Source organism: Bombus terrestris, chromosome 6 (assembly GCF_910591885.1).
Source record: "Bombus terrestris chromosome 6, iyBomTerr1.2, whole genome shotgun sequence".
Lineage (NCBI taxonomy): Eukaryota > Metazoa > Arthropoda > Insecta > Hymenoptera > Apidae > Bombus > Bombus terrestris.
In genome coordinates this window covers 21,582,390-21,608,846 of record NC_063274.1, presented here as the reverse complement: position 1 = coordinate 21,608,846, position 26,457 = coordinate 21,582,390, and the positions used below count along the sequence as shown (strand labels likewise).

The following is a 26,457-nucleotide window of genomic DNA, read 5'->3' as shown; positions in this document are numbered from 1 at the left end:
AGGAAACGTATTGAAACAGAATGACAGCGATCGAACTTTTCAAGCTTTGATGGATTAACAGTGAATTTTCTATTTGCTGTCCATGAACCTCCTTTACAAGTTATGAGATGGCTACCAGTGTACAGTTTGTTCTTTTAATGTATTTAATAACGTATACAGGTATAAGAGTAAGCTTTGAAGATGCAAGATATCGAACGTTAGGAGCCTGAGATTATATGAATATCTAATATGTTGATTTTTAAATATTGCTTTAGAAAAATGGAAAAATAAGAAGAGCAGTATAAAACTTCTGAGAGAGTCCAATTTAGATTTTTTATACGTTTTGTTTATTTTATGTTTCTTATGATATCGTGGTAATCTTTATAGTTATTCTACGCTGAATTGAATTCTTATCTACGCTTCATCAAATTAAATTCCTATCTATTACTTCTATCAACTGCATTCGCAATCTGCTCTAGGTTGAATTTAGTTTATATGTAATGTAATAATCGTCTTTCGAGGCATGTTATTTAGGAATTATTTTTTAGTAAAATTTAAAACTTCAGAACAAAGCGTTTAAAAGTGGAATAATCTGCTGTATAATTATATACAAATTTATAATCTTATTTATAATTCACTAAATTAGAAGAAAAATGAAACCTTATTCCTTCAAAGAACAATAAATTTGCAATTCTCTTACAGTTCTCTTTTATAGATATCGTGTGTCTCATACATTTTGAAATATTTTGAAATTTCATTAGTTCTAAACTGAGAGTCGATCATGCTGATCTTAGTAAAATTTGAAACAAATTCAAAAATGTATAAAATCTGCTTTGAAAGCTTTAATGCTCAAGTGGATTCATTTGTATAATTAATTGTAATCAAGGTAACTATTTATACCGTATTCTGCATATTTACTAAACGTACGTGTCTAATCTTTATGTACATAGATACATTTCCAGATTGGTTGCAAATTTTATCACTACGATTATAACAGTTATGCCTCATTAATGAGATGAAATTTTAAGAAGTATAACACACATAACATATCCATAAAAATATTTTACTGTAAATATTCAAATACTTTTATGAGTTACTGTATATACAAATTATTTGCAGAGCGGCTGTAAACATAGCGCCCACGTGTCTCGCGTCAGAAAAGTCATTAAAATCCCTCGACGTATTCGTATTCGGAATTTCATCTCGCCCGCGCAACAATGAACCTGTTCGTTGCTTTGAAAGCAACCACGTACAAACACGGAGAGGCTTTCGATTCGTTTCAGGAAATTCTTCGCTTTCGCGTCGCTCAGGATATTATTCAACAAATTATCGCTTTCAGTCCGGCACCGCCGTCCTTCGGGAGGTTGTTTCGAAACATATCCGTTTTATCTGCGATCGGGGACTTTCTTCGAGGTGGATCGTGATATCCCCCGCACTGGGAACACAGATCTACCACTAGATGCCTTCAGAATCTCTCGGCGCGCTCGCTATCTACGACGTTCATCTGGCAACGGATCGCGGTATCACTAATACACAGGCTCATTTAGATTTATGCACCGGGAGCGCGACACATTCCGCGCCGAGACACTGTCATCCTTCGAGTACTTGCAGAAAATCTTTAACTGTTCCTCTACAACCCTCTACGTGTATAGTGATATATGGCGCACTGCGATTTTTAACTCTGTTGCGTCCTTTGGATCATTTTCCATCGAATCGTATTTTTCTATTGTTAGAAAATTTCTTAATCCGCCAGCCACGGCGATTTTCATATTTTCTGTACAGAATCGTGGATGAAATTTACAGTATAAGTATTTAGACATTTGGCGATGTTAACTTAAATAAGATGCTTTTCGCTGCTTTCATTTTTTTTTTTTTTGTTATAAATTTGCTAATTCATTCGTATTATATGCGACTTATGACGTAAAATACTAAACGAAGTAAAATTTATTAGAATTTTGCAATAATATATTTATAACTGGTAATGTATATCTTGTAAATGATCAATGGAAATGAACATTGTAAATAGCAGATTTTGGTGCCGTGGCTAAAGGATCAAAGATCTGAGGGGGATATGAAAACATTACCATTGATATTCTTAGAATATCAACTTCTCCGTATTAGTCACTGTAAGACAGAGATCTTACATAGAGCCAAACTTTGGGATAATTTGCAATTAACAATTGCAACTTTTTATTTCTGACAATGAAACAATATTTGAAATGCTTCGATATTTCGATTTTAAATTGATTAGTTAAAATATAAATTGGAAATGTAACATTTTTATTTTTCAAATACATATAGGACTGGCTAGTGCAACAAACTGTAGTATGTAGCGACTTACAGGAATCATTTTCTTCAAATTTTGAACGCTTATCTCGTGCTCGTGTGTTTGTCCTAAGGCTGTATCGTAAGTACATGTTTCGTTTGTAATAACTACACGAGGTTCGAGACCGGACGGAAGAAAGGATTGCAAGAGACAGATCTATCTTCCAGCTGGATGTGCTCGGCTAGATAAATGCGTCTGCGATGCAGTTACGTGTTAGTGAGTCAGTGGAGCTTCGTTTCTGTTCCTTTGGGACGTGTTTCTGTTGTCGGCTTCGTACAAGCTGTGTAGGTGGTTTTGGAACTGGGTGCTCGGTATTTTTTCATCAGTGAAAGTGGAAGTAATGGTAGTTGCATGGATGATTGAGAGACTCAAGTATTTTTAGAAAAATTTGCGACAGTTTAGCGGTTATTGTTTTGCCAGATTTAAGGCTGGACACGTTATTGAAAACGTTTAATGTGAAATAGAGAAACAGGTGCCCCAATTTTTATGGCTTTCGTAGTTGTGATTGTCATAGAGTATTCCAACAGGAGAGCCTTCATTTCGCTGATCGTAGCTTATTTTATTAAACCTTGGGAACTTTTTAATTTTTTTGTTCCATCAATTTGATTAAATTTACCCTCTTTTACATAGCTCATTTAGTTAATTTGTGTAATTCATTTATATGCCTTAAATTTCTATATAATACAATAATTGTGCCGATTACTTGCGATAATGCAATACACGTACAAGTTTTTGCAACAATCTAATGTGTTCGAATGTCAACCGTGATATCACAAAACCTTAAATCATCGTTTTACGTTTGCTAATATATATTCAAAATTTTGTAGGGCAATAACTTGAAAAAATATAAAAGGTTTCCAAAAATGTGTAACATTGATCTATATATTTATTACTGTTGAGGTTATCTGATAGAGGAACGCGTGGATGAATTTATAATAGAAACATATATTGAAGCAAGTATAGGTATAAGTACAGGTATAGTGTATGCAGATCCAGATCCAGATCCTCATGCTAGCAGCTTTACATTACAATAGAATGCGATAGGTAGCACGCTGTTACATTTATAGCAAAGAACATTATCAAAAGATCAACCTTGGTGTGTAACTCTAACTAAAAGTTACGAGAAACAGCAATAAAAATCTACTTATTTCTTTTGTTTAGACTTTTGTTAGACCTTGTAACCCAAAACAACATTCATATTCAAGAGCACAATAATATGGACCTCTCCCTTTTTCAATTTTTTGCTTCATTAAATTCTATTTTCTTCGTAACGACGGTGCCCAGGTCACGGGTATACAAAAGAAAAAAATGTAGAGCTTTCCTAGAAGTAATTACTTCAACAATTACAATTTCCTAATGATAGAAAACGAACCAATCTTGTTCCTTTTTGGTCCAAACAAATTGATTCAAAGTATTAAAAAAAAATGTCCTCCCACAGTATCCCGTATATTCCCAGTTCCAAGTAGCAATTCCATCACACTCTGTATTTCCATGCAGCCTAGACGACGAACAATGCGAGTTTCAGGGGATTTGTTGTCACGGCGTGGTGAGTTACATCGCTCGAATCCACCACGCCTAGCCGTGCATAAGCCGGTCCCTTATCCGACCGGAGGAAAACGATGTTTTAAGCCGTTGCTTCGTTCGTTCCTTCTACTCTAGCGCAAGTTGAGCGGATCGCGCCGCTTCGAGGCAGATTTATAAGCCGCGAAGGTGACGCACGCCTCATCGACGTAGACAGGATGGCGTTGTGTGCGCTATTGTGTGCAACGTTACGCGCGCGTTATCGCCCGACTATGAAATAATCGCGTGATTCCCCGGAATCGGTAAGCAACTTGTTATTATCCTGTCGCGTTCGCTCGCGCGCGCGGCGCCAGTCGCTTTATGATATACCGGCAACCGGCCATCGATCTCGTACGATCTCATGATTTATTCTGGCTTGATGGTACGAAGCGTTTTTGCCGCGGTGTGAATAGGTTACGAGCACTTGAGAGGATCTCTTCGAGCGTAACGAAAGACAAACGGGTTTCGAATGGTTAAAAATGTTATGAATTTAACCCTTTCGGCGCTACGAACCCATATATGCGTCCTGAAAAATCGTTCAGTATGGGCTATAAACGTGATTCCAGTTATACCATTCCGAATAATTGAAGTTAAAATATCTGTTACATTAATGGTTTTTCTATACAGCTAATATATTTATAGAATACAGGTTAATATATTTCTTTGCAATATTACGAGTATTCTATTAGTAATAACAAATATATGATTCCATTAAGAAGCACAATTTTGACATTCGCATGTCCTACAAGGATTCTCCTACAAGAAAACTAATTACGTCAAATTATGTTCTTCTCGAAACCATTCAACTATTGTCTTCTCATTAAAATCGTTACATACGTAATAACCGGAGTGATTTTCCGTATACATCATGAAAACTTAGAATTTAGTAATCTATCTACAGTATACAAGTACACTTTCTTCTGTTAGATATTAATTAATTTATTTCTATTTCGACCTCTTCCGCCTGGGAATGGATTCGGCGCACAATTCTTTGCGCTCATCCTTCTACACTTTTTATATTCGAAGCTATTACACACTAACCTAGTCGTAAATTCAGTTCACCTATTCTTTACTTAAGTTTACTTAATCCATTCTCTCAATATTTTAATCAATTCTAACTTGTTCTGTCAAATATACAAAATACATAAATATATAAGGTCTTTCATTCTGTCCGCCACTTTTATCCGTATGCACGACGATGTATATCTTACGTTTCACTGAAGGCCATTCTTCTCGCGCACACAGATGAAACCGCTCCGTTGTTAAAGGGTTAACGATGAAACGAGCGTGACCGCGAAGTGTAACACCCGCGCTCATGCGATTTAAAACAGCGTTTTTTTTTCACCCGGGATAAGGTCGACTGCCGTCTAGGCGTGGTAGATCAGGGCGGCCCACCTTTCTACGGCAACTGTATACCTTGACAGAGAGAGGAACAACACGGTAGACAGAGATGGAATCTCATTGTTCTCCGCGTTTATGTGCAAATACGAAGGTTGCGATACTAAAAGGCGTGCCGTGGTGAAAAATCGCGCATGATCGGGATGCTCGTAAATCGTCGTTGTAATGATTATTTATATCAGGCGCGTAGCCGCGTTTACGGCTACGCTGTCCTGACTCGTGGGGACAGTTAACATTTAATAACGTTTCAATTACGCCGCTCAATGATTGTGCCACTTTCTGTTCGACGAGCGTTAAATCATGCTAGATTGCGTGGAATGCGCCTGCACGCATTGTGCGTGCCAAGCATATGTCGAACACGATTGTTCGCTCAGATATTAACGCATTGTGATTGATATTCGCGTACGCGGCAAATCCAGATCAGTAAAGTGGGTAAGGAGGTGCACACGTAAGTGGGATGGAGCGAGCAATTTCTTGGAAGATCATAGAACTGTTGGTTCAATTTCACCACCACTCAAAATACTTGTTTATTTTTAATTAATTGGAATGTAGTTAGAAAATTCCAGACAGGAAGATTCGCGATGATTTTGTTCTTTATTAAAGTTATCGTGGAATATACGTGCAATTATTATATGCAATTATATTATACTTTACTATAAAGGAATATGTAGTATCGTCTAATTATATTACAACTGGCATTTGGCACTTAATATTATTTACTTATTGAAGGTGTTACAAGTTTTGGGGATATAATTACCTTTTTAATTTAAATAGTTCAATTAATATCATTGTCAGTCACTAGACACTTTTGTGATACCACTGGCAAGTCTAGTCAATTACCAATGATCCCAACGACAAGTAACATATCAAATTAGTGTATGTCAGAAAAGACATCGTTAGAATGGATAGAGCGTGACAGTGTCAGATAAAATCAAGATTATTTTTGTGAATATTAAGTTCGTTATGGTATTGTTACATATGTCGATTTTGGACGAATATGTATGCATGTATAATACACATATAGCTTCAGCTTGTTTAATGTACATTTTAATCTAACACAAGTACATAGTATTTTGATTATATACATTGCTCCACTTTGACCAATCTACGTTTTGCCGTCTAGTTTTAGACACAAAAGAATAGATAACGCGAGAAGTGGCGCTGAGAAAACGAAGCATTTAATTTGTTCTTCAATATGAATGGGTTGAAAGAATGTTACATACTTATACTGTGGGTAAATTTTCCTCGATTTAATGTTGAGAAATGGTGCTCTTCAACAAAGAACGATAGATGATCTACGTATGTAGGTAATTGTAAGAACCTAGACAAAGAGTTACTTGATAACTGATATAGATAGTAATGGTCTAACAATCTAGGTAAACTAATTAAACGTGTTCGAAAAAGATTTTCTATATCTACTTGTACCTTGCTTTAACTTAATAAATAGCATAAGATCGGTATCGTTGGAAAGTGAAAGGAGCTTGAACTTATCGTTTCTCGAATCAGAATTTAAAAACTCATTAAATAAGCGGGCTAATAAAAAAAGAGAGGGACTGAAAAAATGTTGTAATTTAGCGCAGGAAATATGTAGGCCAAGATAAAGAATGGTGTTTATTCACAAATAAAGGCTTTTAATTTGATGTCGAAGTAGGAAGCTGACATTGTAACACCATTACACAATAGTACATTCACCAGGATGATTCACACAAGACTGATACCTTAAATTTAAAACAATATCGACAGGATGAGCAAAAATCGCAGGTTCGCCAATGTGTCAAGCGCGATCGTAAATTGTTCTTGAGTAATCTCAACAAATAAATAAATTATTTATGTCTTTTTCAAGACTAAAACGCGTAGCAATTTACATTCACTGTAATTATTTTTAATTATTTGAATTTCATTCTTTTCTTAGATTCTTCTAGATATCATATTAAACATAGATCAGCGGCAAAGATAATAGATATTAATAGACAATAAAAATACGAATTTGCATAATTATCCACTATATGTAATAACAGAAACAAAAGTATTTCATCAAATAAAAGCACGTCAGTAAAACTGGATACCACTTAAATTTGATACATATTCTGAAATCATAACTTACCCCCGTTAAAAATTCATTCTATAATCGTCTTTAATATACGACTGATCGCAGGATTCCTCAAGATTTATGTGACAAACTTTTTCGCCTGCGTTTTGCAAGAGGATATCACGTTATGGCGGTAAATTCGAAGCGATCGGACGCGCGTAGGTATAATTGCGGATACATGGAGGGCACGCCGATGATTATTAAGTAAGAGACACCTGTCAGACCAAACGAACGGACCACGGCGTTTGCGAAATCCTGCCTCGAAAACTATCCGTGGCAACGCTACGTTCTGACAACCACTGATTTCATTCCACAAGGCGTCAGAACCGATTTACGGCGCGACATGAATGCCGATAACCTGGCACTGTGCATAACTCATTTTCTTCGTGGCAGCACAGAGCGTGGTGCGCGAGCCTGTCTGATCTGTGAACGCTTTTTCCTCGCCTGGCGCCGTAAAACGACTAATTTCGTCGAACTTTAAAGTTGGTGTCGGTGAAATGTAATCAGATGTTGTAATCAGGAAACGGCTTGAACCGTTCCTTATCGATTTTTCATGAAATGTTACTGTTTTTTTTTTTTTTTTTTTGGAAATATTAGCGTGTGAAGTTTCGTTGTATAATGTCAGGTTACACGAAGTGAATGTTAATGATATAGATAGAGAATAATGGCGAATGCTGTCGGTATAGATACAAAATAGCAGTGAATGTTATCGGTATAAATCACGTACATTATGTTCGGATGTATTAGCAAACCTATTAGTCTCGTATGAAGCGTGATGATTTAACCGAAATCTTAAGAAAGTAATTAATTAATTGGAATTTTGTATTTGTACAAGTTGACGATTCAAAATACATGGTGAAAAATTATTGAAACCATTTACAAGAATTTTATCGAGTCTTTTAAATAAAATGTCTAACATTTGATTGATCAAACTGATTCCTAATATTTATATAAAGATCAAAAATTTATAAAAAGATTCATCAAATCTCAATCTCAAACGTATCAAACGAGTACTTCAATGCCAAACGCGAAAACAAGTTCTGAAATTCTTACAGATCTTCTTCAACTCAGTTCCACCCCAATCTATTGTAAACCAAAATGTATGCAACCATTCTACACATTTATCTTACTTCCGCACAATGAACGCTATCATCAACAATTACATCGTCCAACATCGAGTCAACCACTTCCATCGATCGTCCATGTATTAATCACGATCTACATTTTAAACAATGAATCAGTGTCTCTAGCGTCAAACAAACTCAAATATCACCACCAGTTTAACATCTCCAAGTGAAACGTACCAGCCGCGTGTTCCAACGCATCTTCCAATCCATCACAGAATCCAGAACGGCCGCGACACCGCGATCTATCGTGTCCAAGAAAGAGGACAACATGCTGGTGTCAGAGTCGGAGGAGAGAAAAAGGTCGGTCAGAGGGAGAACGAAACGGAAAGTGAACTGCCACGACTGGCCTGGTGTGGGTGTACGGCTTGGCACCGAGATACCCGGTCACGGTACGTACTTCGTGTAGCCGTGCGCTCCCTCACCGTACCTTTTCTCCTCTCCCTTTCTCTCTTGCCGCTTCCCTTTCTCCTGGCTTGCCAGCAGAGACGTTGGCGCCTCCGGCGATTGTACACGGCACAGGTGTCCGTCCACATTATGCCTGTTGCACAGCGACGTCGCGAACGTCCGGCGACATTATAATTTGTAAATTACATCTCATACTCGTGGAACTTAGCATATTCAGAGCTTAAACGTCTCTGTGCGAGACAAAGAAGACGAGAAAGTGGAAGTAGGAGAGTAAAATCATGAGAAGCGAAGACACAGAAACGAGGCGAAGAAAAAGGGTAACGGAGAATTGTGCCGGGGTTAAAGCTTTTCGTGATCTGGAATTATCGATTTTGCGGAGGCCCCGTCTGAGAAAAATGTGGTCGGGGTGTTAAAAATGAAATAAAGTTACGTAAATATGAGAGAAACCTTGTTTTGTAACATACCGTGTAATGTTTAATAATTAGTTATTTATTCTTAAATTGTTGTCTGTACCTGGACAGATCGTTTAGCGGTTTGTAAAATTAGGATTCTTGAGGGAAATGACGAGGTCCAGAGATACAACTTAGAGCTAGTTTTGGGCCTACGAAGAGAGAGAAGCAAGCAAAGAAGAAAAAGATCAACGGACTGAACATGGAATTTGTTCGAAACTGTCTCAGAGTCGAGGCAGAGGAGACTTAATGAAGCGCCACGGTGTTTGCATAACTTTGTAATAACACGTGACGCGGCTGCTTTCCTGGCTGGTTCTGATAATAACCAGCGTAGACAACTTACCGGAGGAGTGGGACGACCTAATAGATCGTTGGAAACGCAGAAACCGAGCGAGCAGCTGATCTTATCGGGGACGAATATCCAGAGTCCGGTCGAGGGTCTATGAATGGGGATCTGAATGGAGCTTCCTACTTAGCTTGATTAGACATGACTGTCTTGATAGCAGCGAATCGAGAGATAGGATTGAAGGCAAGTGACGGCGAACGGGAGCAAAACGAGTGAAATATTGTGATTAGATGATCGAGGAAAATGTTGAAAGGTTTCTTGCCGTTGCAGAGATTGGTGTCCAGCTGCGTCCAGATCTAACGAGCTACCTTGCAACATGTTTGCATACTATTGTAATGACTCTAGCGACACAGGAAATATAAAAGTACCGTGCAGTTGGAATAATTGAACGCTAAAGGGCGATAACGGGTATAAGATGGATCACGCCTTCAGGAAATGCATTGATTCGTGTTGAAATGGATGATTTGGTTGTGATATTACGCGACGGATGTTTGGAAATGTTCAACGTCGTCGTGAATGAACATCATCGGAATACGAATACGCTACTTTTCACATTTCGAATTTGTAAATTATCTTTGAAAGATTATTATATTTTATGTACATTGAAAGTGAATGGCCTTTTTCTAGACTCACAGTAATCTCAATTTTCATTTCAAATAATACAATCGGCTGACGCCATATCTCGGTAACCCATACCAATTTGTTCTCGAACGATCCATTTTTTGCTATTATCAAAAATAATAAGAAATAAGAAAATTAGCCAAATACGTATTAGGAAAATATTGTATTCTTTGCAAACGTAAATCATAGGCTCGCAATGGGTCGATTGAGAATTCAATTATCAATAACAAGGGATGAAGTAATTTCTATGTTGTTGAAAATCATGGAACCGCCTCCGAATGTGCGCATGGTAATGGCTCTCGTAGTCTGCACGGTAATTTATCGATTGCGCACACTTGGAAAACACAAGCTTCGTTTCACTGGATCCACGGTCGTTTCGACATATTCGTCGATGAATTTAATAAAGCGCACCATATTTGCACAATAACGTTATGTAACCGTACGCGCACTTTGATCGGCTGCCGCCAACAACAGGAAAAGTAAAAACAGTAGAATTAACCGCAGGTTGCACGGCGACAGTACGGACGGATTTACGCAACGGACGAAAATCACTTTTCCGAAAGTTGGTTTTCCCTTTCGATTAGGATCGAACGTGTAATTGTGTTCCTGAGTGGAATTTTACATTTTACCTTTTGTGGCTGGAGTATCGTTAGCCCGACGTTAATTACAGTCAATTTGTTAATTGTGAATAAAATATGACCCTTTTAGAAACCAAATTGATTGCTCCATATTTTTTAATCTTTTTAATTTCATTATTTGAAATATGATTGGTATACCACCTGTCCGAAGCTCGTTTGATTCTTCCAGAAATGTTTGCAGTTGATATGATAGATTTTTATAAATAAAACTTTGCCTCGAATATTTTAAGCGCTATTTTAATATTTGTTAGATTTAAATAGGAAATTATATTCTTGTTTCTATGTACGTAATGTGGAATTTGTTCTAGTTTTGATGTAAAATACGCGTTTCACGCGTAGTTCCGCTGGTTGAAGAATGCGGTTTCAACTTTTTCGCATAGTTTCTTCTTATTGACTCGATGTTGAATACGCTACACATTATATACTACGATATTTCTTTTTTATGGATAGGGTAAAATGGGAGATAACAGGAACTATTATAGAGCAAATAATGCTTCCACTTGATAGTTTTGCATATGATATGATCGTTTAGTATTTGTATCGTATCTGTGTAGTATTTGTAAAAATAAACATTTTCTGTCGATACTACCGACATCCTTAGAAATTTCAAAATCATGCTACCTATATATTTTCTTAAAATAATCTTCAAGAATACTTTTGAATCTTCCTGAAACAATTAGAAGGAGAACAAAAAAGCGACGAAATGAAAAGAGCAGGAAGATGAAACGCGCAACAAAAGATAACTGGATACCTGGAATGTAAGCTCAGCTCGTGTATTAATTCTATCCCAATGTATTCTCTTTATTTGCACTATATAGTGTGGTAATTTAAATAGGTATCATTTCTTTTAAATTATAATTTCTATGCATGCTACTGAAACATCCTGAACGAAAAGAGAAAAAACGGAGAAGTAAAAAGAGCGCGACGATAAAACGTGCAAAAATATATAGCTGAATACGCAGAATGTAAACTTAGCTCGTGCATTAGCTCCATTTCGTTTTCAATGTATCCTCTTTATTCGGCCGGTTAGCCAAGGGAAGGACGTCTGGATGAAAGGAGCGGCACCGAGCGAGCATGCAATTTCCCCGGACGTATCAACAAGGGAAGGCAGCAAGAGGGCCGCGTTACTCAGTCATGGACGTGCATTTACGATTATTTTCGAGACGCACGCAACGGAATTCAAACGAAATCTCTGGCTAGGAACGCAACGCTGTAGTAATAACATGTCGTCCATGCTAAGAATCGGTATACCAGCGATCGATACCGGGAACAGTTTTCTACGTATCGACCGCTATTAACGATAATACTGTATAACATATTACACGAGTTAACGCAACCCATACTGGTAGAAACTTTCGAAAGGAAGTCTTTCGGATCAGCGCTACCATGCAAATATAATTGCGCGTTGCCTTTCCGCAAAAAAAAAAGAAAAGAAAAAAGGAAAGACACAGAGATAGGGAAATTAGCATGAAGCAATGTTGCAATTTGCAAATCACGAACGAGGAAATAAAGGTTGGAGTTTCGCGTTGGAGAACGCTGATCAACTGTTTCTAATAGCCTGATCATAGACTGAGAAAAAATCGGCGAACGCTTCCAAGTATCATAATGACATTCGAGCGTGCAGTAACGGTGCGGCGGCATTCTGGTTATGGTAATAGACCAACGATGTAAAGAGGAAAGCTTAATTGCCCTTCGCGGCGCGACGGTACCATTTCAATCTACCGGTTAATTCTTCTTGTTTCTACGATTGTCGCGCGCGTAATCGTTCCGACTGCTCTCGAATAGCCGACAAACGGTTCGACGATGCCGATTTAAAATTCTTTATTGCAATAGACGCAGAGTTGAAGACTGGTTATACAGCATGGTATACGTGTAGACGATAGTTTCTAGCCTAGGGGAGAATATGTAACAGTATTTGATTACCTGATTATTTTTCTACTCAATCGTTAAATATATCTCTTATTTTATTTTCAAATTATTGGCCTATTACTGGGTGGAATAATAAATTTTTATTAAATATAGGTTTTCAAATAGTCAGACTATTACAGGTGGACTAGAATAAAAAATATTTTTTAAAAATGGGATTTCAATTATTTTGTTTCCTTACTAATTATTAGGTTGTCCGAAAAGTTTCTTTCGTTTTATAAAGAAATAATAGACGCACAATTTTTTTTTGTTTTATATTAGTTTATTGAATTATGCACGAAACATAATAATAGAAATAGAACGAGATGAATCATACCTAATTGAATAAAATTGTTCAATAAAATTCAATAAAAAACGAAAGAAACTTTTCGGACAACCTAATACAAAGGAACATCATTGAATATTGTAATTTTTACAATTTTGTTAGTTTTAGCGTTAAAATAAGGCTAAAGTCGTCGCTACTTCGATTCATAATTACTCCGGTCACACACATCGCAGAACGCCTACGTTATTCGCGGGCGTACCACGAAACAAAAGTCTGAGAAAGCGAACCTATCGCCGTTTCGACCGGTGTTCCACAATGCGGAGCATTATATCGCGAGCCGTTGCATTCATAGTCGCAGTCTTATTCCATCGTTTTTAGTACGGCCATAATTTTTCATTCTCCCCGGGCAAACGAGAAGGAAATGTTTTCCCAATCGACGAACTTTACACGTGATCGCGAACGAAACACACCATCCTGTGTGCCTTTCTATTCTCTCGTTCATTGCTGTACAAACAGGTTGCACCGCGAGTTCCAGCTTGACCAATCATTTCTTTCTTGTTCTTTTTCTTTCTCTCCTGACCAACGATCGGCCTCGAATTTCGATAACGATCGATCCGTGCACAACCGCGCCGATCAATTCACCAAGCCTCCATTGTTCCGGCTTGGCACGAAACCAAGGATCTGGTCAACGATCAACCAAGTGCCGCTTTGCGTCGAAACCTTTATTTTCCTCGTGCAAACATAGCTCTGTCATATTTTCCCTGTACACAGACACCTTGCGCGGTCGATCGTGGCGGCTTCGTCTCTCGTTGCAGGCCGATTGTTTGCCTTTCGCAATCGGCCGGCTCCTGAAAGTTATTCAGTCCACTTCCAATATGGAGAACGACAAGTGGCGCAATAACCGTACTTGTCCCGTTCGAGTGGTCCTCCGCGGCGTCCTTGTGTGCCGGCTGCAGTCGAGTTTCTGCACTGCTGGCTCGAGATCGTCGCACGGGGCGGTCGCAGCAAAATGAACCGATGTCGGTCAAAATCGGTTTTTCGTAATGTGCGCGATTCATGAGAAGCGATTTTGTTAATACGATTTACGTTTGAGTAATACTAATATAGTACAAATATTATTAACGATGTTACCTAGTTTGCAACTAATTAGCAGGGATCAAGATAACAGTTGCTTTGGCAAATTTTACGGAGAAAATTCTTGAGAAAAGTTAGCTTTTGGTTAAATGGAGAACAATGATTTCCCAAAAAATCAAGTGATTAATTTTCAAGTGTTCCGGTTATCGATAACATTTTCGTCTTGATTACCAGCAACTAAAACAAGTTTCATCATTTGCGATGATTATGTCTGACCAACGTCCTTCAAGCTGATTCTTATACTACAAATTTTTTTGAGTTAATTGTCATTTTATTTTATCAAATGAAGAAAACGAAACAGTTTCCCTTGCACATTTTGTAAAACACTATATCGTCGTTTTTTTTTTTTTTTTATAAATGCTATCTAAAATATCATCTGCGGCATTCTATAAATAGCGAGATTGCTTTGATCACGACAATTCCATACTTTACAAGACTTTATAATACCTCCATTATACAGATGCCTATCGAATCAAACAAATCAACTTCTGCGGGTCTAAGCATCGAAAGGTTCCGTTTGAATTCCTTTCTCGCCTCGATGTCAAAGGTAACGCCGGAGTTCATAAAGTTCCCTGGGATAAGGGGGCCGCGTAGATCTGTCCAAGAACACAACGAACAACGGCAGGTTACCAGTCTCCTGGATACTTGATCCCACGACCTTGCGAAGTGGGTCGCGCAACGGAGAAGGAGACGATTATGTTCAGTCAAACATGCGCAAGTATAATCTACGTGTAACATACTTAACGTGTGCGGAACAAAACGGTTTAGACTGTATCTCTGCCATCTTATGGGACAGTGTTCACAGATCCGCAAGTCATATTCCCAATGCGAGTCTTTGAAAATATCTATCTATCTAACTAATTGTGTAGGAATGTTAATAAATGAGTACTTGATGATCGAATCTAATGATTTGATACATCATCTATTATCTATCTCTAGAATGTAGGAAGTATAAAGGAAAATTGTTTCGGCTGAATATTTGAGGTTATCGCTTGCTTTGGATCGGTTGATGCAGCCATTCGCTAGGAATTAACCGATTCCTCCGCATCCTCTTGCATCGACCGATGTAATCATTCGAACATATATTTCGTACGAGTGTAAGTATAAACGGTTGCAAATGAAAATTGAGATGCGGGCATCAGTTAGGAATATTACGATTGTGCGTGGGATTAATATCTTGAAGACTATAGTTTCTTTGATATTGATAGGATTGAAGGTTTCGCAGTTTCTGGTGGAATATCATTCCAAGATTTTTAATTCCTTGTGAAAATACGTTAATGCGGCGAACAAAACTCTTCGGTCTCTAGTTTCTCTTCAAAAGTCCAATAGATAAAATGTGACGAGTATATGGAAATTTATATAACGAAAGAACGAAAACGAAGCGAGCAAAACTCTCATAGAAAGAAGATTAAAAAGACTGACCTCGCTAAAGAAATAAAATAGTCAAACTCGAAGATGGTATCCCTCTGGGGATATCCATCCACATGTTATTTAGCAATTAAGTTAGAAAAATTTACCAAATGTCCAGCTGGACAAATTGTAAAGTACAAATTAAATAAAAAAAAGTATATGGAAATTTTTGTGCTTGACTATAGGTATCCTTTTTCAGTGTCACGTCGATGACACGGGGAGTGGTGAAATTAAGAAATCACTGGTCGTTTCCTTGCGTTGTTCGAATGATTTCGCGTAGGCTTAAACGTTTCCCAAGCAAGGTAAGAAAAATTCAGACTTGAGATAAGCTGGCAGAATTTATTATGTGAATTCAACAGAATGGCAATTGAGAATGTTAGAACAGAGTGTCGAGAGTTGATTTTGGGAAGTTTTATATACTATGGGTTTGGGTCTTATGGAGGGAGTGTCGTCAGGGCCCACGTCAGAGGTGGCCATGCTGTTACTGTCTTCTGACCCTGGGACATTGTCTACGTTATTGTTTCTATGGCCTGCAGGATGTTCGTTAAGCCCCCCTAGTTTTTCTATTGCTAATTTGCGCCTCTGTGACATCAGCAACGACAAGTTATGCAACACTTAACAACTAACACTGACTGATCAACGAACTAATTTCCACCGTATTTTACAACAAAAAGAACCAAGCTAGAAATCTTTCCTCCCTATCATTAAGCGTTTATCACGTTACAAACGAACCAAAGTTCGCCTCTCGTGAAAGCTTGTTAAAACACTTATTAGCAATCCATAAACTCTGTAACGATGGGGTAAGCAAAACCTTGCAGCGTCCCGGGAAGATCCGTGTAAAATGTTGCCGGCCGGGGGACATAAGTGATCTATTTGCGGACTACCGATCACGAAACGAACGAACATGCAGCGAGATTACGTTGTCAGCCAGGGTATAACAAAGTGCACCGCGGAATACCGGCGCGAGTTAATAAACTCACTGTGAGTCGCCGCGCGGATAACTGCGCGGCGACCTTGCTGCCGGACAAGCTTTAAGCAGCTGATCGTTATAATCGATAGGACGGCCAGAAGCATGCAAAATACGCGGGCAATCTCTTCTGCGAAACTGGTGGAGCCCGAGGTCGAGCAAAAAACGCGAGCCAACGAGCACCAGTTGCCATGGACGTGCGAGAATTCAATGCGTTTCGCGTGCAGTAGATATAGTAGCCAAGGTCGCAAACTTGAAAAGTTTAAGCAGATAAATTTAACGAATCACGCTTGTTTCGATAACCCTGATTTGTGATCAATGTAATTGGCAACTGTACGAGCTCTGTTTGTTTGCAATACATGCAATTAAGTGGAATATGTAATTGGATTGTTCATTACCGTTGAAAATATTGGTATTTGCTTATCTTTATGGAATATGCAGTTTATGAGTTGAAATGGTACAGAATGGAAGTGGGCAAACAAGTAGAAAGTGATCGTTTTAGTGGGAATGGATTGTAAATTCCATACAGAACGAGGCGAAACAAGTTCTAAATGATGGAGTAATTTATGTCAGTTTTTAAGTGGAACAATCTATTCAAACTTTGATTGTTATTAATTTATGTAGTGTTTTATTGCAAGATAAGCTAATTGTGGCTAAAGAAGGTGAAAGGATTCCTTTCTCAAAGGCCACGTGATTTTTGGATTATGTAGATTTTGGTGTAATGTAGATCGCATAAATATATACGTAAAAAATTAATTAACAAAGTGCTCGATTGAGAATTAGTTTCGTCGCTCTCGTTTCTCCCTATCTATTACAATTTCTATTTATTCTATTCTACTTAACATATTAACTCTTTATTTTCTGAATCATATAATCCTTATCTGTTGCTGCTACTTTATCCTATATTTATCTATCATAATTCAAAATAGTTAAATAACACACAAATGTGAAGTATAAAATTGTATTATACGAATGCGCCATTTGTACAGCAACTTTTAAAAATGATGTAGCACGACATTTCCTAACCTCTTTGAAACATTTCTAACCTGCTTCCAGAATAACTCAGCCGTCACAATTAATGTTTCATACTTATCTGCCGTAATTATCTCGCCTTGACACTTCGCCCTGGTTATTTTAAACGTTTCGAACAAAGCGGAGATACGTTAAAACGTGTTTCCTTTGTTTCCGTTTCGCCTGATACTTTATCCAGGGGATCTTTTTGTATGCGTTAGACGGCATGCATAGAATGCCAGACAGAAAATACAGGCAGCGGGCATGCAAGGAACCGGTGAATAATAGGTTACCGCCGATCGCAGTATCGACATGTAATGTATACGTCTGGTATTGTGCCACCGTTTGCCACAGCTACTTGTGGACCACCCACACGATAGCACGCCAGTTCTAACCAACAACGTTCTCCCAGCTAATTACATAACCAGTCGTCTCGACCTTCTCGACTTCAGGTGGACTGACAAACTTGGTATCGAGGAAGATAGATAGTCATTCACCACGACAGTTTCATCCTCTTGATTGTTCCTTCCACCGTTACTAATGACGATAATCGACTAAAGATGCATGCGATAGCGACACCGATTATCGTAATTGTATGCAGTATTCAATGGACTTTGCATCCTCAATTGCCTCGTGTTATTTTCATTGAATATCACTAGTCGAACGTTTACTTTTAATATTATCTCGTTGAATTTTTAGATCGATAGACCTTCCTTCTTTTCTTTTCGATTTAGTGCTATAACACGATAAGCTTTCGTTATATGCAAAGTAAGACACGTGACAAGTGAATCGAAACGAACGAAAACGCGACAAATTATTTTCTTCAAAATCGATATCAATTGCCTTTTTTCTAAATTAATGTTAGGACTAACAGAGTACTGAAAATGGTCAATTTGTAATTCATCGTGCGAGTATTATAGATTCGTTATTTGGATCAGAAACTTCTTACAAGTATTCTACAACATTCGTGCTAAAACACGAATACAACTATAGATTTCTTCTAATAGATATTTGTTTTTCTTTTCACCGTGGAAAGATACAATTAATAGATTAAAAGAAGGAAATATTCTTGCATAATGCAAAACATCTAATTTGATAGACACAGTCTGCTAAGAAATTATCCCTATCAATCATTCGTAACTGACGTGATCCTATGTAAATTGAGTTGTCAGTCAAATAATTAACGTTGTACCATGAACTTCAGAAAACGCCCCTATGCGAACATTTTTTCAGTAACCTTCACGCAAGAGAGTTCTGATTTAATTTCTGTTTTAACTGATGGCATATCGCGTCAGAAGCCAGACCGGAACCGTCGCAAACTTTTTTTTAGAATTCTTTATAGCCTCGCGTAAACTACGATCAACGATGTGGAGCAGTCAGCGCAGCGTTTCTCAACTCGACATATTTTGACCTCGCCACCTCTGTTGCTTAGACTAAATAAAATGCCTGGCCATTGATGCAACCTGACTCGAGATGGGCAGGAACCTTGTGGAAACTAAACTCGCGTAAACAATTCCGAATACGAGGCCTTCGGCGTTGTATTCGGAAAGTGTGTTACGCGGCGCGCTTAATTGCTCTTTTCTTCATAGCCGGCGCTTGTGATCCATCTTTGGTTAGGGTCAATTATACATATATGGGCTAATATCGATCGGCACCGTATGCGTGCACTAAGCCTGCGTACCTTTTATGAATGCTCTTCGATCTTGTCTATATGTATGCCCCATAATCCTCCTTTCTCTCTAGAATGGCGACACGCTTATGCCAATTTTAGAGACATTAATGAATGGCGCTGGCTAACCGATGGTTACTTGTTTCTCTTTTTAGTATCGATTGTAATGGTTTGATTTGTCGTGTCTCATTAGTTTCGTGTGTCGAAGTTTATATAGATGGAAGGTATATATGGATATGTGGGTTTTAATCCTATTAAGGTTTTAATCCTTTCTAGTCTTGTAATCTTTGATTTTAGATCTTAATCCTTTCGAATCGATAACATGTCTCGTGCACTTTGTAGATATTTCACTCTTTGGGTCTCGAGACTGTGTCATTCGTGTGACACGTTGCATGAGATTCCTCGCGTGTCTTTTTTTTATTATTTGCAATTATGCGAGACTTTACCATATATTAGTATATTAGTGTATTGTATGAAAGAATAACAAGAGAGATTTGTTCTCAGCCTTGTTGTTTTTTCAGATCTATATGACAGATATTGTTGAAATAGATAATGTTTAGATATTTACAATTGCGATTTTAATATTTACAATTTACTACTTTTTCTGTATTCTACATTTTTTAACCATAGAACTACCTACGTGCTATCAAATAATAAACACAATACGTCATACGAAATTGCGGAATGTCTCCAAGACAAATTGCAATTTTTTAAAATTAATATCATTTGAATTATAATGATTTATATATAGAATCTTTAAGTACATATTAGAGATCCGTGGTTCTAGTGTTAGAAACAAAGTACCTCAAGATTTGAAAAAAGATACCTGAAATCGGTACAAAGTATGAGCAATGTACATCAAAACACAAAAAAAGCAGTTTCAAGTTTGATGTTATCTATATACATTGTAGTATAATAAGTTATTAATTAACGAAACGATAGATCGTCGTTATAGTCCTTAACTGTTTCATTTCCATTAGCTTATAAATTGAGAAAATGAGTTTAAAGTTGTTAAAGCTGAATATTATTAATGGAGTTAGGACCTTAAAAAGCTGAATACTTGATGCTTTCTAGGTAGAATTATCATTATAATGTCATTAATTTGTATTCTTTATAGCAATATATCAGACATACGTGGATTTGTTAATTACGTTTTTCTGAAAAATACAATTGGAACAGTTAATACTTAGCCAACCGCGCGAGCCACAACGAGCTATATGTGTCCAAGTATCGAGGACTAATATTCACTACTTAAAAAACAAAGAAATGTAACAATTAATTAAGTGGTTAATTAATATTTTGCGGTAATAATTTTATTTAACGATTTCACATATTGTTTATACAAAACACGACTTGAACGTGAAATTAAAAGTTCATATTGCATTTTAATATTTTTTTACAAATACATCTGGCATCTTTCGATTATAACTTTATTTATTTATAACTGATAGTGTAACTTTTTGATTAATTTTAACACCACTAAGTTAGTGTATTTTATTATATACTGTACTTTATAAAAACAGAAAAAGTGGCGCAATTAATTGGGAACAATTCCAGGTAAACAATAACTAATAATAACAACAACAAAAAAGAAAACACGTTGCTAAAGTCAAAAAGAGAGATATTCGGTCACTCAGCGATGTTCTTCACAGAGAGAAGATCTCCCAGTTCGGTTGGCTACGTGTTAAGAATTATGGCGAGATAATATAAGAATATGTACCAATACTTCGTGTTGCCACTGTATGAACAGGTTCTATATGCCCAGTTATCACATGGTGTACATTCCGTACAAGAACTCAGGCGACTTTCTCGAACTTGGAGGCCGTCTTTTTGTCAATAGCCCGTATTCCAGAGCACCGAGGCGGTTTAAAATTCTCCGCTTTCATCCACGTAGGTTTTGGGAGTAGGTGTATTACGTAGGCGCGATCTGTTCATACGCGGAATCGTATCTCTGTGGTCATGTTACGTCGTATGTAGATGCGAGTTCGCGCGATCATTGCCGTGCTTTCCAATTTCTGTGACGTTCTCCGCCCTCTCGCTCCGTTTTAAGCGGCCAGCTACCATCCTCGTGCGCACTATTTGCATATTCAATGCGTGTCCACGATGTCTTTCCACGCCTTCGAACTGTGCGAACTGTTTTTACGCGGATGCCGCGCGTAAACTACGAGAACTTACCAATACGCGCCATGTTTACCGTTACGGAGCATAATGACGTGACAAACAGCGATCCGCCTTGCCAAATAAGATCGGAGCCGAGTCGTGCTGATTCAGAATGCTGCGAGTGGCGCGCGTGCAAGATTTTTACGATAGTATCGCGTATGGGATTTCGCGATTTTATTTTTGGGTTTACATATTGGTTTATATACGGCGCGGTCTCATATCCGTGATACAGGAGAGAAACGTTCTATGGTTGAAAATAAGTTGAAAATCGAGGACGACAAAAGTGCGTTGGTGGCCTTATTTTTGAGAAAATCAAGTTTGTGTCACGCATACGCGAATTCGCTTAATTTCCAGCAATCGGCAGGAGGGTTTTCCACGAGCGAAAATAAGTCGAGAATGTAGAGTAAATGTTTTATGTAGATAAATGTGAGATGGTTATAACGTGTAGGCGTATTTAACAAAGTAACGAGTGGATGAATTTGTAATAGTCAGATGTATTAAAATAAGTATAAATACAAGTACAGAGAGATAGTATTAGATCATCCCATAAGTTCGTGCCGACTTTTGCGTATACATTTCACGTGTCGATTTATAAACATATGGCGATAAGGGACGAATGCACTTGAAAAATGGGAAGAAGTTGTACAACGAGAGGGCGATTACATTTTTTCATGAAACTGAAAGGTATGTATACGATCTTAACATATATAACCGCTCGAAAAACGGAACGAACTTATGGGATGACCTAATATATGCCGGTTTCAATCGTCGCTCGCTACTATACCAATCGAAGAAAGAATAATAATAATTTCGTAGAGAGCACGTTCACACATTTTATATCAACGGACGTTACCACAAAAAGTTAACCTTCTTGTATAACTCTAGCTGAAGGTTACGAGAAACAGCAATAACAACCTACTCAAAGTTCTTTTGCTCCCAGACCATGTAACCCAAAACATCGTTGGTGTTCCAAGGTACAATATTATGGATTTCTCAGTTTTGAGTTTTCCGTTTCAACTTGAAACTTTTTCTGCGGACACGAGCCACTACAAATGTGTAGAAGGTACTAGAATTTGATATACAGTTATTATACACCGTTGATGTTTAGAATATTTGGATTTCTTTAAGTCTACGTGTGAGATCATCAATATAGCGTTGTGATAATTTGCAGAACTCTCGCGCAGCGAGATATCTTCTATGAAGTCATTAATTGTACGAATATTTTTTTAGATTTCATGATATTAAACCCTTTGAGTGCTGAATACTCGCGGCCTATGCGGTCCATACGGACGGCACGTAGCTAGCGCTGACGATCGCTGTGGACGGAATACTTTTTCGTTAGACTGAACTCTGTTGATTGACTATTCAAAGCGCAAATCGTAATAAGTAATAGTAATTCTTTTGCACGAGATTAAATGATTCAAGAGCGTTATTTTTGAGTTATTTTTAATTATTTATTATAAACATTGAAATTTGCAGTTAACTAGAATTTGGGTAATAAACTAGAAAACAATAAACTAGAAAACTAAATTTAGTAAATATAACACAAGTTAATAATTCAGTTGTGTGTGCAAAATTTCAAAACAATTATCGATACATAATCCGACATCGCATTTTCTGCATTCCCTTATTTTTCACACAAACAACACATTTTCTTCTTGATAATTAGATGCGACTGTCTGCGAAACAGGTAGACAACTGTTATAACGAGGCATTATTGGCATTTGTTTACTGCCGTTACTAAGGAATGCATTTATATTTATCTCACACAAACGTAATAGTATTACTTCTGCATAGGTGTTCGGAAAAACTGACAAACCCATACATACATCCTTAGTCGATGCCGGGCAGTTACAGAAAACGAATATATGTGTCCTTAGTCCACACCGATAGCTTTCGTCAGACACGTATATGTGCCCATAGCACTCAAAGGGTTAAGAAGAACGTTTACATGTAATATATATTTTTGAATCGTCTCTTATATTATAAGCTCTTAAATTAAATTCTGTTCTTCAAGACGAACATGCGAGTTAATTTTTCCTAAACGAAATCTGTCCTTTATGCAAGCGGCTGGACTTATTTCGCTCAAAGATCGTTCGATGAAAGCGTATTTCGAAAGTAAAAGAAGTTTATGGGTGACAGTATGCGCGATTAACGATACGTTTCTAATAACGAATTACGCGCGCAAGTTCGAGCCATTAAACTACATTTCTTGCAAAGCAGGCGAATATCTATCTATTTTATCACGATCTCATGTTTGCTCGCAGTTAATTACATCCCACGATTCTATAGTCAACGAGGAAGACATGCCATGTCGAGGAAGCATGCGAAGAAGCACGAGTGCCTTCGTAAACCACGTTTCACGTACAACGTGTAAATTCAGCTAATTTCTCGAGTTATTCGAGAACGCTGTAGATCTGTAATACATGAATTTTATTTGTACTTGTTTAAGTAACAAGGATCAAGTGGCTGACGAAATTGACTCGATAAGCTTGTAACTACTTGTGTATTTATTAGGGAACAACTGTCTAATTTGTATTTTCTCATTAATCCCTGCTATTCAATATCAGTGGTATCTAGCAATAAATATACGAAGTAACAAACGAGAGGTATAAATAAATAATTTGTAAGTTTTTAAAAGTAAGATACGAATGATACAAATTTCGATGCGTTTATACGATAATGATAACAATAACAGTATATCACATTGATACTACTACTTGCAATTTAAGAGCATATTAATACAATCGTACAATACTTCACTGATCCATTGATAGTATTGAAAATAAAATAATTTAAAAGAATTCTTCCTCTTACGAGTTATTTGCTGTAAAGGAAACTAAAGTAAATTTAAGGAAAAAGAAAATTCAAGTTACAATGAAGGGAAAAGGATAAGGTTTCCGAACGAAATTAATAATAAATTAATAAGAAAAAGGGGAAGAAGAAAAGGTAAAACATAAAAAGCAGAGAAAAATATAAAAAAAAGAAACACAAAAAGTAAAAGAAAAGAGAAGGAAATACCGATACGAGTCATGACAAACGAAAAAGGGAAGGACCTACAAGCCATACCTAAATTGACACATACAAAAAAGGAGGAAAGTAACATGCTTTGCCTTGTGATAAGCGTATCATTCACACCTCCTCTGACAGAGGTCAGTTGATTGTGACGCTTGGTTAAGGAAAAGGAGTCAGGAGTGCACGTAAGAATTAGATCGCATTCTCCGTTTCACGAGGTATAAAACCGTTGAGATAATATTGCCAGATAGGTTATTTATTGATATCTGGAGAGCTAGTGCTGCCTCTCAAGCCGCACGATACTGTGTTGTTGTTCTACGCCACGGTATGCCATCACGGAAACCTTCCGCAAGAGATCGCATAATGCTCGCTGCAGCTTTTGCATCTTTCTTCCTCCCTTTTGTGTTTCTGGACGAAACCAGCACTCGTGTAACATCCTGCTACGGTGTACCGTTGATAGCCCTAAGAGATGCGAGTAAGATTCGTCTCGCTCCGGCTTCGTCAGCCTTTTCTCGCCGCGGATTCGCGATCGAGCCTGGGAAACTCGCCTCTCTCATTTTCCCTAACATCGCGCGTTCTTTAGTCTTGGACATACATATTTGGATTATCTCATAATTAGACGAGGTACATTCGGTACAGCTTTGATATCAATCTTCCCATTGATCGTTAATTATAAAGTTACTCCACATTGCGATAAGTAACGATTCAATTGTGTAACATATGTACTTGTTAGACAGATCTGTAAATCTTTTTAATGTCGATGGGTTGTGTAAATACGAATTTTTATTTTTATATGGCAAAAGCAGTACATATTGAAAGAACAATAAAACCGAATTTAAAAAAAGAAAATATGGAAGAAGAATATAGAAGACATGGAAAAATATAGAAGGAAAAGTAAAACAAATTCTAACAATTTGCTACCTGCTAAATCTGTTACCTGGTTTTTTATCGATTCATTAAAATTGACACAAAAAGGTTTAAGACAACTACGATCGCAATTTCATTCACTGGGAATAACGAATCGCGTTCTCTGGAGCTCGATCGGATTCATTCACCGAAACCGAAATAATCCCTAATCGGATCGCAATACAGAACCGCGAACAGGGCCGTGATAGGTGAGCTAATAAATCGTAATAATCCCGACGTACGTCGGTACGGGCGTACAGCAAATGCCATTAGTGTGAACTTTCGATGGAAACGGGATACGAGAGCTCGTGGCTCGTGGTGCACAACACGCCTGGCTGCGCGTTCGCGTGTAGGTCAGCCTTGTGGGTGCAATGCTGAGGAGGTGTGGGCCCTGCATACCGGAGATTTCCCTCGAACAGACTAGACTGATCTTTTCAACGTTGCGGGCTAGCGTGCGGTTTTTAGCGTGCACGCTCACACGCGTCGCGCAGGGTGTGTCTAACGCGGCGCACTTGCTCCACATAAGAATCGTTCTGTATCGAATCGTAATACGTACGATGATGTAAGTGCCAAATTCTTGAAATTTTGTTCGTTGATTTTTTGATATTTTGATAGAAAATTTTGTAAAATTTTAGTTGCAAAGTTCGTATGGTTTTTTATTGAATTTTGCAGGTTTGAAAATTTGATATTTGAGGTGTTGGGGGTTTGGAAGTTTAGAATCTTGGTAAATAGAAAATTTGAAATTTTGGAACATTGGAATTCTGACATTTGTGAAATTTTCGATAAAGTATCGATGATCTGTAAAATTGTAAATACGAATATTTAGAAACGCGAGAATTGGAAAATTTAAAAATTTCATAAATTGAAAATATATAAATGGAAAGAATCAGTAGCAGAAGAGGAAGTAACTTATGCTTATAAGTTCTTAATGTAAAAAATGCTGCAATTACTCTTGGTAATGCATAAATTGCTTTAATCGCTGCTAATATGAAATAGCTCATTTCAAGAATGAAGAAAAAAATGTGGGTGATCAATCGACCGAAGTAGAAGTAATTA

The 26,457-nt window shown here is 37.5% G+C and overlaps 1 protein-coding gene and 1 long non-coding RNA gene across 6 annotated transcripts in view; one reads left to right on the top strand and one right to left on the bottom strand.

Annotated features, from left to right (window-relative positions):
* Window positions 1-26,457, top strand: part of LOC110120238 — a 176,324-nt gene that overhangs the window by 73,228 nt on the left and 76,639 nt on the right. The window lies entirely within an intron of this gene.
* Window positions 1-26,457, bottom strand: part of LOC100646399 — a 161,090-nt gene that overhangs the window by 81,139 nt on the left and 53,494 nt on the right. The gene's annotated exons all lie outside the window — the stretch shown is intronic.